General features: G+C 38.4%; 1 protein-coding gene across 2 annotated transcripts in view; it reads right to left on the minus strand.

Annotated features, from left to right (window-relative positions):
• The window catches only part of SPIDR (scaffold protein involved in DNA repair), a 358,082-nt gene that overhangs the window by 218,813 nt on the left and 126,645 nt on the right, over positions 1–12,624 (minus strand). The window lies entirely within an intron of this gene.

Below are 12,624 nucleotides of genomic sequence, written 5' to 3' on the forward strand. Positions count from 1 at the left end.
CTTGGCCTACAGAGATAATTGAGTATTAATCATAAACATACAGCAAGGATACCAACATTATACAAAGAAGAAAACTTCCACGTATGACAGGAAGACAATTCATGACAAGGGACATACAGGTACTTCACAAGAGCCCTGACTTATCAATGACTAGACAGATAGATAGATAGGTAGGTAGATAAATTATAAATTCATATAAACACACATTTTTTTAAATTCGTAAACTACCTATACTCAGAAAAGTCAGCAGCTCCTAACACATCTGTGATCTTAAGAGAAATCAAGATCAGCTGTTAATCACCAGTATGACTACATGTTATATAATTTACCAATGTATTATCTCATAAAATTATGTTCACTGATCATTTCACTACATTATCTTATTTTATTCTAATAATATCCCTTTGACGTAGAAAGAACAGGTATCAATACCCACCTCATACATTATAAAATCAGAGCTTAGAGAGAGGTTAAGAAAATTCTCCAATATTGTATAACTAGCCAGATGAGGAAACAGTTCTTGAAAACAGAAAGAACTGAGCACAGTGTATGGCATTTAGTAAATCTTCAAGAAATGTTAGTCACTGGTGTTACTGATTCTGTTAGATTTTTACTTGCACCCTATGCTCTTTCCACAATGATTGAAGGGTCTTATTTTAAAACATATTATATATATTGTCACTACCAACTACTTTGTTTTCCTATAGGTAGCTGTTTTTCTACAGGCACTAATTATTTCTGAATACGTGTGTGTGCAAGCAGTATATATAACAGCAATTTTAAAAAAATTATCATAATCACATATATGCCAAAGAATCTCTACTTTATATATACGCAAGCCCTTCTTATCATTCTGTTTACATGAAGTAACTCATTTATACACCCCCTCTAAACACCACCACAAAAGTAGGTACGACTGTCATCTTTATTCTACAGACGATGAACAGAGACACTGGGTGAGCAGCACCGCAGAAGGTGAGACATCTGCTGAGGGCACAGCTGGATGCATGCCAGGCAGTCTGGCCCCAGAGGTCACAAGCTTAGACTCATGATGTACCTACTGCCTCTTCAAGAATACTTACTACTTAATTCCCCAAAGTCTTAATTGCTTTCTTTTGGTGTTGTGTTAAATTGAATAGACAGAGATGTTTTCCTTTGTTTTATACCATATAAGACTCTGTATAGTATGTCTGTGAAAGACTGAACTAGAATAATGAAAGTTTGCAAAAAAAAAAAAAAAAAAGAATACTTACTACTTAAAGAACTAATCCTAACCCTGAACGAACTTTTTGGCCAACCTAATATAATAAACACAAGAAAAAAAGCAAAACACTGTGTTCTTTGCACAATGATTTAGATAATTATTTGCCAAATGTTGGTTTTCAATCTTACGAAATTTCTTCAGAGAGAAGAAAAAAAAAGACAAAATACAATCTGAAAGAAGTATATAGTTAATGCCAAGCCTTAGAATCTCACAAGTAAACTGCAGGAATTACAGGATGAAAGATAGAAAGCAAGAGTAAAAATGAATGCAGAACAGTTCTCCACAGGCGGGAGCATCTGAAACCGTAATAGAGAATCTGCATTTCCACCTTGGTTTTAGTCATAGGGTCACAGGATACCTCTGCTCCAAGAATTCCTGCAGGGAATTCTGAGCTGGTGCACCGTACTTAGGAATGGAAACACCATGACCTCTAGTCAACAATCATAATTCTAGTAAAAAACCTCTCGTACACTAAAAAAAAAAAAAGGTTCAAGAAGGCTCTGCTACAATACATGCAAATTAACTCTTTTTTTGTTTTCTTTTTCTTTTCAATTTTATTGAGATATATTTGACAAATAAATCTGTAAGCATTTACAGCATACACTGTGGAGACTGGATACATGTGTGCATGTTAAAGGACCCCCTCCATTTACTCAATTGACAGATCCACCTCCTCACATATTTATCTTTTTATTTTTCATGTAAACATTCAAATTCTACTCTCAGCAAATTTCAGTTGTACAGGCAGTGTTCTGAATAACCATCACCCCATGTTTACATTAGATCCTGCTAACTTATTCACTTTATGACTAAAAGTTTGCACCCCTTTTGTATGAATATATTCCCAGAAGTGGGATTGCTGGATAGTATGGCAGATCTATTTTTAATTTTCTTAGGACCTCTGTACTGCTTTCCATAGTAGCTGCAGCAATTTACACTCCCACCAACAGCACACAAGGGTTCCCTTTTCTCTACATCCTGGTCAACACTTGTCATCTCGTCTTTTTAATGATACCCATTCTGACAGACGTGAGGTGGTATCTCAATGAGTTTTGACTTGCATTTCGGTGATTATTACTGATGTTGAACACCTTTTCATATACCTGTTGGTCACCTGGATGTCTTCTTTGGAAAAATGTCTATTCAGTTCTTCTGCTCATTTTTAAAATCAGACTTTGATATTTTTGCTATTGAGTTGTATGAGTTCATTATGTATTTTGGATATTAACCTCATCAGATACGATTTGCAGATATTTTCTTCCATTCTATAGGTTGCCTTTTTCATTTTGGTGACAGTTTCCTTTCCTGTGCAGAAGCCTTTTAGTTTGATGTAGTTCCATTTGTTTATTTTTGCTTTTGTTGCCTTTGCTTTTGGTATTAAATCCCAAAAATTCATCACCAGGACCAAGGTGAAGGAGATTACCACCCATGTTTTCAGCTAAGACTTTTATGTTTTCAGGTCTTCCATTAAAGTCTAATATATTTTGAGTTGTTTTTGTGTGTGGTGTAAGATAGGGGTCCAGTTTCGCTCTTTTGCATGTGGCTGTACAATTTTCCCAACATTATTTATCGAAGCAACTATCATCTATCCATAGTATATTTGCACCTCCATTGTCGTAAGTTAATTGACCATATACGCACAGGTTTATTTCTGGACTCTCTATTATGTTCCATTGAAATACGTGTGTTTTATACCAATACCATACTCTTTCGATTACTACTGCTTTGTAATATAGTTTGACATCAGGAAGTGTGATGCCTCTAGCTTTGCTCTTCTTTCTCAAGACGGCTTTGGCTATTCGGGGTCTTTGTGGATCCACATAAATTTTAGGATAGTTTGTTCTATATCTGTGAAAAATGCCATTGGAATTTTGATAGGGGTTGCATTCAATCTGTAGATGGCTTTGGGCAGTAAGGACATTTTAACCATATTAATTCTTACAATCCATGAGCACAGAATATCTTTCCATTTACTTTTGTCTTCCTCAATTTTTTTCTTCAATGTATTATAATTTTAAGTGTAGAGATATTTTTTACCTCCTTGGTTAAATTTATTCCCAGGTATTTTAATTCTTTTTGATGCAACTGTAAATAGGATTGTTTTCTTAATTTCTACTTTGGATAGGTTTGTGGTTAGCATATAGAAATGCACCTGATTTTTGTATACAGAGATATTGGGGATTCAGTTCCAGACCACCACAATAAATTCAGTATCACAATAAAGCAAATCACATGAACTTTTTGGTTTCTCTGTATATATAAAAATTATGTTTACACTATACTGTACTCTATTAAGTGTACAATTATGTCTTAAAAAATGTACATACTTTAATTTTAAAACAATGTTATTAGAAAAATGGCATAGAAACACAGGGTTGCCACAAACCTTCAATTTGTAAAACAAACAAACAAAAACGTACAATATTTGCAAAGTGCAATGAAGCAAAGCATAATAAAATGAAGTATGCCTATATTGATTTTTGTATCCTTTGCTGAATTCATTTATTACTTCTAACAGTTTTTCGGTGAGTCTTTAGGTTTTCCTGTATAATATCATGTCATCTGTGAACAAGTTTTAATTCTTCTGATATTTGGATGCCTTTTATTTCTCTTTCTCGCCTAATTACTCTGGCTTGGATTTTCAGTACTATGTTAAATAAAAGTGACGCGAGTGGGCATCCTTGTTGTTCCTGATATTAGAGGAAAAGCTTTGACCTTTTCACTGTTGAGTATGGTATCGGCTGTGGGCTTGCACTTTGTGGCCTTTATTATGTTGTGGTACATTCCCTTAACACCCAATTTGTTGAGATTTTTTTCATGAGTGGATGTTGATATTTGTCAAAGCATTTTCTGCATCTATTGAAATGATCATATGATTTTTTTTCTCCATTTTGTTAATATGATGTATCATGTTGACTGATTTGTGGAAGGTGAACAATCCTTGCATCCCTAGAATCAATCCCAATTGATCATGGTATATAATCCTTTTAATATATTGTTGAACTTGGTTTGCCAATACTTTATTGAGGATTTTTGTGTCCATGTTCTTTAAGGATATTGCCGTGTAATTTTCTTTTCTTGAAGTGTCCTCATCTGGTTTTGGTATCAGGGTAATACTGGCCATGTAAAATGAGTTTGGAGGTGTTGAGTTTGGAGGTGTTCTCTCCTCTTCTATTTTTTGAAAGAGTTTGAGAAATATTGGCATTAATTCATCATTGAATGTGAGACAGAATTAAATAGTGAAACCATCTGTTCCGAGACTTTTCTTTGTTGTGAGGTTTTTGATTACTGATTCAATCTCCTTACTAGTAGTTTGTTCAGATTTTTTATTTCATCTTGATTCAGTCTTGGTAGGTTGAATGTTTCTAGGACTTATCCATTTCTTCTAGATGTCCAATTTGTTGGTGTATAATTGTTCATAGTAGTCTATCATGATCCTTTGTATTTATGTGATATCAGTTGTAATGACTCCCTTCTTATTTCTAATTTTATTTGAGACATTTATCTTTTTTTGTTATATCCAGGTAAAGGTTTGTCTATTTTGTTTAGCTTTTCAAAAAACCATTAATCATTTCCACTAATCTTTTCTATTGTCTTTTCAATCTGTATCATATATTTCCTGACTGATTTTTATTATTTCCTTTCTTCTACTAACTTTGGCCTTAATTTGTTCTTTACATGATTCTTTGAGGTGTAAAGTTAGGTTGTTCATTTGGTATCTTTCTTTTTTTTCCCTTAATGTGTAGGCATTTAACACTATGAACCTCCCTCTTAGAACTGCTTTTGCTGCTTCATATTAGTTCTGGTATGTGGTTTTCCATTTTTATTTGTCTCAAGGTATTTTTAATTTCTCTTTTGATATCTTTTTTGATCCACTGGTTGTTCAGGAGCATGTTGGTTTGTTTTTTTTTTAATTAATTAATTATTTATTTTATTTTTTGGGCTGTGTTGGGTCTTCGTTTCTGTGCGAGGGCTTCCTCTAGTTGCAGCAAGCAGGGGCCACTCTTCATCGCGGTGCGCGGGCCTTTCACTATCGTGGCCTCTCTTGTTACGGAGCACAGGCTCCAGACACGCAGGCTCAGTAGTTGTGGCTCACGGGCCTAGTTTCTCCACGGCATGTGGGATATTCCCAGACCAGGGCTCGAACCTGTGTCCCCTGCATCGGCAGGCGGATTCTCAACCACTGTGCCACCAGGGAAGCCCGATCTTCTTTAACTTTTAATAATTTACTTATGTGTCTTGGTGTGGGTCTGTTTGGATTCAACATACTAAGAACTTTCTGGACTTCCTGGATCTAGGTGTCTGTTTCTTTCCCCATAATAGGGAAGTTTTCAGCCATTATTTCTTTGAATAAACTTTCTGCCTGTTTCTCTCTTCTCCTTCTGAGGCCCCTATAATGCAAATATTGGTCCACTTGATGGTGTCTTTTAAGTCCCTGAAGGTATCTTCAGTCTTTTTCATTCCTTTCTCTTTTTGGTCCTCTGTTTGGATGAATTCTGCTGCCCTGTCTTTGAGTTCACTGATCCATTCTTCCACTTAATCTAGTCTGCTGTTGAACACCTCTACTGAGTTTTTCAGTGCAGTTATTGCATTCTTCAGGTTTGTGATTTCTGTTTGGTACTTTATCTTCTACCTCTTACAATTCTCACTTTGTTGATGCATTATTCTGCACACCTCAGTGAGCATCTTTATGACTATTATTTTGAACTCTTTTCAGGTAAATTCACTTATCTCTCTTTCATTAGCTCTGTTTCTGGAGTTTTTCCTTGTTCTTTTTTTTTTGTTTTTTTTTGAACATATTCCTCTTATTCTTCATTTTCCTTGACTCTATGTGTTTAGGAGAACAACCTTATTGTTCAGCTTGGCCTGAGTTCTTGGTTCTCTGAAACTTTTGTGAACATCCAAGCTGCCTTCTTTGTTCTCAGTGGCTCCCAGAAGTTGAGAGTATACCAAAACCTATCAGTGTCCCAAAGGGCAGAATCTCAGTCAGCACCTAGATACAAGCTGACTGGAAGCTGGTCCCTCAGTCAGCAGCTTTTAAAGTAGGCAGGGAAACTTATTTAAGGAAAATACTGGGAGCTGGGCATTTCTGCCTACTCCCTCTAAGCTGAGCCCTTTGGGAATAGCCAGAAAAGAACTGTTTCTTTTTTTTTTTTTTTTAACATCTTTATTGGAGTATAATTGCTTTACAATGGTGTGTTAAGAACTGCTTCTTCGTTTGCTACTTTCTGGTGGGATCCACAAATGCCAGCCCTGCTAGCCATCAGAGACAGGCAATCAAGAAGTGTTTCTTCTGGGTGGTAGCAGCAAAAGCTGCTACCAGAACGGCAGACATGTGAAAAAGCCTCTTCTAGGGGACACCACCAACCCACAGTGATGTAGAGGGAGAGCAAGAAGATGACACCCGCTGCCTCCCGAGTCTCTGAGGAGGCCGGCAGTCAGCACCCTCGATGTGTGCTAAATTAGAGCCGGATCCTCAGGCAGCAGCTTTTAACATATGCAGATAGGCCTCTTCTGGGCAAAGACTGGGGGATGAGTGTTTCTGTCAACTCTGTGTGCTGAGCCCTAGAGGAACAGCCACGGGGAGTCCTAGCAAGCCCATTAAGAACTACTTCTATGTGTGCTGTAGTCTTGTGAGTCTCATGGACACAAGCCCCTTTGGCTTTTAGAGCTGGGTGATATGGGGGCTAGTGCCTCCAGTGAAAGTCTTAAAAGCTGGGGTTCTAGATATTGGATCCAAACTCTTTGCTCCTCACAGAGAAGCTAGGAGTTACAAGTTCCCTACTGATTGTTATGTCACTGTGCCAGGGGTGGGGTTTATGGTGAGAGAGTGTCTCATGTCTTAGCCTTTCCTACCCACTTCAACAGGCGTACTTTCTCGTATGCCCAATGTATAACAATCACTCCATTTCTGGATTTCTTTTAGAGGGAACTGCCTTGAGTATAGCTGTAGATTCAATATGTCTATGGGAGAAAGTGAGTTCAGGAGCTTCCTATGCTGCCATCTTGGACTGGAACCTCCAAATTAACTCTTTTCAATATAGTCTGCTAAGTTAGTCACAGATAAAATCCAAAACACCAGTGGAGTGGGAAAAAAAAAAAAGATAAATTCACTAACCAAATTAAGATAGTCTAATTATCTTTTATATAAAATAAACAGATTGGTACTGTATCTGAGAAGATTACTGGCATCAATTCAACAAGGCTAAACATTTCTACAAAGTATGAAGTGAAAAAGAATAAAGATTCAAAAACATTCTAAGTTCCAGAAAAAAAAAATCATTATAATATTTTTAATAAGCTATACTAGGTAAAGAAACTAGGTAAAGAAAAAATAATTTAAATAAATATAGTTACAATATTTTCAAGTTTTGCTCTCTGTCAGATACAATAGACACTGTGAAAAAAAACTTGATCGTAAGACCGGGGTAATATGGCTTTATTATTGACAACATAACTCAAATATCAAAACAATGTTGCACTGACTTTCATTAGTTATGCCTCAAACAGTGCCATGAATCAAAAATAAAAATAAACAAGGAAGAAAGCCCAAAGAGACTGAATTAACATTTCCCTGTGGGGCAAACCACAGGGAGAGAGGGCCAGTGTTCGCCAGCCTTGAAATGCCAACTACTTAACTTGATCCTTGCTAGCTAGTCCTTATCAGGTTTAAAAAAAAAAAAATCTTTTAATCACTGCTATATTCATGCTACATACTGAAAATCTATAACTTACACCTGCTTTTTTCCTTAGTAGCAGTTTTATTCTCCTCAGGCCCCCTGTTGAACTTCTATGACAAAAGTTGGTGATCCTTCCCTGTGAGGATTATCAAGATGTCTGTATTCTCAGCCTTTTCATAAGACTTCACGTTAACAAATCAAACACTTAATGCGAAACTCTTTCTTCGATCATTACTAGACAACAAGCTAAGCGATTTTCTTAACTCTCTAAAACATGATGCTCTAAACACATATGAGCCAAAACATGTAACCCTTTCCCCTGCTTCTGAAGCAGGTCAGCAAACAGCCATCACGTGGCAATCATGGGCCTTTTGGTCAGTTCAGTAAAGCTCCTCCTACTGTCAACAGAAAGTCTTCCAGTTTGATGCCTGAGACAGACAACCCTAATCACACCAACCTCTCTTTTAGTTTTTCAACACAGTTAACTTAAAAAGAATAACCACAAAATAGACATCTCTTAGTTATCACTTAGAAATCACAAGAAGAAAACAATCATGTGCATATTGTTGGAGTTGCTTCAGTCGCCGGCAAAACCCGTGTCCTCAACCTCTTCGCATGTTCTCTTTACCTTCCTGCTCCTCCCCTGAGGCAGGGACCTTAAAAAGCAGCTGTCTTTTCTCCCTCCCCTCCACCTGACAGGCATGAAGGGCCTGGAAGGGGCAGTCCTGCTCCTCACTGAGGCTTCCAGGCCATCTTGCACCTCCCTTATATTCCAGGAGGCGGGGAGGAGAGGACATAGACCATCTTCACCCCAGGGAAGGCACCTCCACAGCTGTGCCAGCAACTCTTTGGAGGCCTTATCTTCTGGCTTCAGGCCACCATTCTTGTTTTCAGTGCCTGCCAGGCTTCTGATACCTCAACCTCCTCATTCCTTGAAGTCCTCTCCTCCAAGACTGTGTGCCCTCCACCTCACCTCAGCCACTCATCGCCCATGGTCATCCTCTAAATCTCAAGGTTACAAACCGCCTCCCTCCATTAATTCACTTCTGAGCACCAGTCATTCTTACCTGTGCAGCTCATGACCTCTAGTGTCATGACTTCAGAAGTGTCTGACCAACCTCTCCCCAGTCCACGATCAGATGGTACAACCCCATCTCTTTGTGCTCTACACCCTGCATGTTCTCATTCTGACCTTACCCAGTCTAGATTTCATGGTCCAATATCACAATCACTCTCAGGACTTTTATTGACTGGTTTCATCATACTCAGTGGACAATCCCACACTCTGTTCCACATCTGCAGGCCCACGGTTCAATCCATGCTGACTAGTCAGTCTCAAACTCAATTCATGATGACCACTCCCGCCAAACAATCCTACTGCAATTCCCTAGTTCATTCACTCCCCCACTACATGACCATGTCACCTACTCTCTCTCCTCATTCCTCCAATATCATCTCCTTTTCCTTACTCTCAGCTGATGAAGACACTTCCCATTTCACCGAGAAAGTAGACGTGATCAGAAAGAACTTGCATGAGTTCCCACTGCCACATATATCTACCTGCACCTGAAGAGACTCTGCCCTCTCACCTGTCCATGGATGGACTAACTGTGCTCCTAACCCAGGACACCCCTCCATCTGTAAACCCCTTTCACCAAGTCAGACACAACTCCAACAGTTATCCTCTCTTTCCCCTGCTGAGGAACTTTCCCATCAATATATAAAAAATATGCTCTCATTCCCACTCATAAAAAAGAAATCTCAATCTCCAAATTCCTTTCAATTAGCAAACAGTTCTCTACATCCCTTAAAGCAAAACACACAATGAATTTTCTATGCATGCTGTCTTCAGTTTCTCTCCTTCCATTCTCTCTAAATCCACAGCAATTTGACTTTGCCTGACCATTCCACTGAGAAGGCTCTATACTCCCTGTCCTCCACAGTGCAAACCCAGCAGCATCTGTCATAGTTGGCTGCTTTCCAGGACATCATGCTCTCTTAGATTTAATTCCTCCCTCAGTAGCCTCTTCCTCTGTGACTCAACCACTGCAGAGTGCCTAAGACACAGATTCTGTGACAGATTCTCCTTTCAGTGTGCATTTGATCTAGGAAATGACCCAGCTCATGCCCTAAAAACCATCTGGACACTAAAGATTACAAATTCACATCCAGCACCAACCTTGTCATGTGAAGTCCAGACTCGTACTCCTACTCAGATATATAACGTCTAACTGAACATAGTCAAAAACCTCATGATTTCTTTCATCACTGTCTTGTAGTTTTCACTGTAGAAAACTACAGAAAACTGTAGTTTTCACCTCCTTGGCTGACTTTATTCCTAAGTATTTTATTGTTTTTGATGCTATTGTAAATGGGATTATTAGTGTCTCTATAGATACACTACTGTTTTGTGTATGTTAATTTTGTATCCTGCAACTTTAGTGAATTTGTTGATTAGATCTAACAGTTTTTTGGTGGAATCTTTAGGATTTTCAATATATAAAATCATGATAAAAGAAACAGAAGACAAAACAAATAAGTGGAAAGATATCCCATGTTCATGGATTGGAAGAATTAATACTGTTAAAATGTCCATAATATACAAAGCCGTCTATAGATTCAATGCAATTCCTAGGAAGAGTCCAGTGGAATTTTTAATAGAAGTAGAAAGAAAATCCAAAAATTTGTATGGAACCACAAAAGACCCCAAACAGCCAAAGAAATCCTGATAAGAACAAAGTGGGAAGCATCACACTTCCTAATTTCAAGATAAGCTATAAGATAAAGCTATAGTAATCAAACAAGTATGGTACCAGCATAAAAACAGACACATAGACCAATGGAACAGAAAAGAGAGCCCAGAAATAAATCGATGCATACTCAGTCGATTAATATCTGACAAGGGAGCCAAGAACGCCCAACTGAGAAAAGACAGTCTCTTCAATAAATGGTGCTGGGAAAACTGGATATTCACATACAAAAGAATGAAACTAGACCCTATCTTACACCATTCACAAAAATTAACTCAAAATGGATTAAAGACTTAAATGTAAGACCTGAAATCATAAAACTCCTAGAAGAAAATCAAGGAAAATAGCTCCATGGCATGGGTCTTGGCAATGATTTTTTGGATATGACACCTAAAGCACAAACAACAAAATCAAAAATAAACAAGTGGAACAACATCAAACTAAAAAGCTTCCTCACAATTAAGACAAGTAAGACAAGTAAATGACTGTTCACAATAATATACAAGCCATTATGCTTGAACTTGAACTTACGCAGTGCTCTATGTCAATTAAATCTCAATAAAACTGAAAGAAGATAACACAATATGTATAAAAGCAGATCACTATTACTAAGGATACAGAAGAACTTCCTATGTTTAAAAAGTAATTGGGAGGCAACTTGACACAATACAACCGACCTACAGAATTGACCACACAAATATAAACTTTTATACACTCCCCCAAAATGTATGCATACAAGTATAAAAGCATTTGAAACTCCAATTTTTGTTTGGGAGTATGAAAAACTCAAACCCCAGGTAACTGTGAAAAGAACTTGTACAGTCAATGTACAGAGAAAGCAAAAGACTAACAACCTCATCTCCCCCAAAAAAGCCTCATGATATTCCCACCAAGGAAAACCAAACCAAACCATATGATCCCCTCACCACCCTCCTACCTCAGCTCAGGAAGTGTCAGCTCTGTTCTTCCAGCTGCTCAATAAGTCACATTCTCAGAGGCTTCCCTGATCCCCTGTTTAAAATAGAAATGTCCTCCCCTTCCTCCTGGCCATCTGTCCCTCCTTTTCTGCTTTTCCTCCGTAAAGTTTATTTCCTTCTGACATGACATCTACTTTACTTCTTGGCTCCTCATCAGCCTTCCCCTCAGGACAGGTAGAGCTTTCATTGCCTTTGTTCACTGCTGTCCCTCCAGGACATGAAACAGTGCCTGGCACACAGCAGGCCCCCAACAGGGTTGGGAACATGACCTTCTCTAATTGCATAGGATCAACTTCAACAAAGACATTTGAATTCCTTTAATTTGCTTCCTTTCCTGTTTTCTCCAGAGACTATTACAAACTATCACCATATTCATTTGAGGCTGTAACTTCTTCACTTTGGGAATAAGGCCTTCTGTCTTATTTTATGTTAAAAAAAAAAAATACAGTGAACAGGCATCAATTGACTCACCATGCTATGTCCATCCCACTACACTTGGTCACATCCTTTTACTTTCCTCTCCACTCTTTTATTCAAGACAGGCCCCCCTCTCCCACTTCCTTTCCTGGACACTGAGAGTAATTATTCCTAACCTCTCTGCCTCCACTGGGTCTTCCCTATTATTCTCTAAATCCATCTCACCTTTTCTCTGAGATCTCTTTAGACAATGGATCCCAATCAAGCCTGATCAAACTTGCAACCTAAGCTCCCCACCCCCTCCTGCCTTGAACCCCTGCTTCCAGCAGAGGGGTCACAGCACCACCTCCACAACTCGAGCCCCTCACCTCCTGCCCCACCAGTCCACCAACACTGTCACTGGGCTCTCCTTGGTGTGCATCGTACTTGCCCTCCTTGACGCAGACATACCCTAAACGGATCTAAAACCGTGTTCTTCATCGCCACGTTCACACTTTCTACTACACTCCTTTTTCCTTGAAACTGTCCATTGAGTC

The sequence above is a fragment of the Balaenoptera acutorostrata genome, chromosome 17 (assembly GCF_949987535.1).
Source record: "Balaenoptera acutorostrata chromosome 17, mBalAcu1.1, whole genome shotgun sequence".
Lineage (NCBI taxonomy): Eukaryota > Metazoa > Chordata > Mammalia > Artiodactyla > Balaenopteridae > Balaenoptera > Balaenoptera acutorostrata.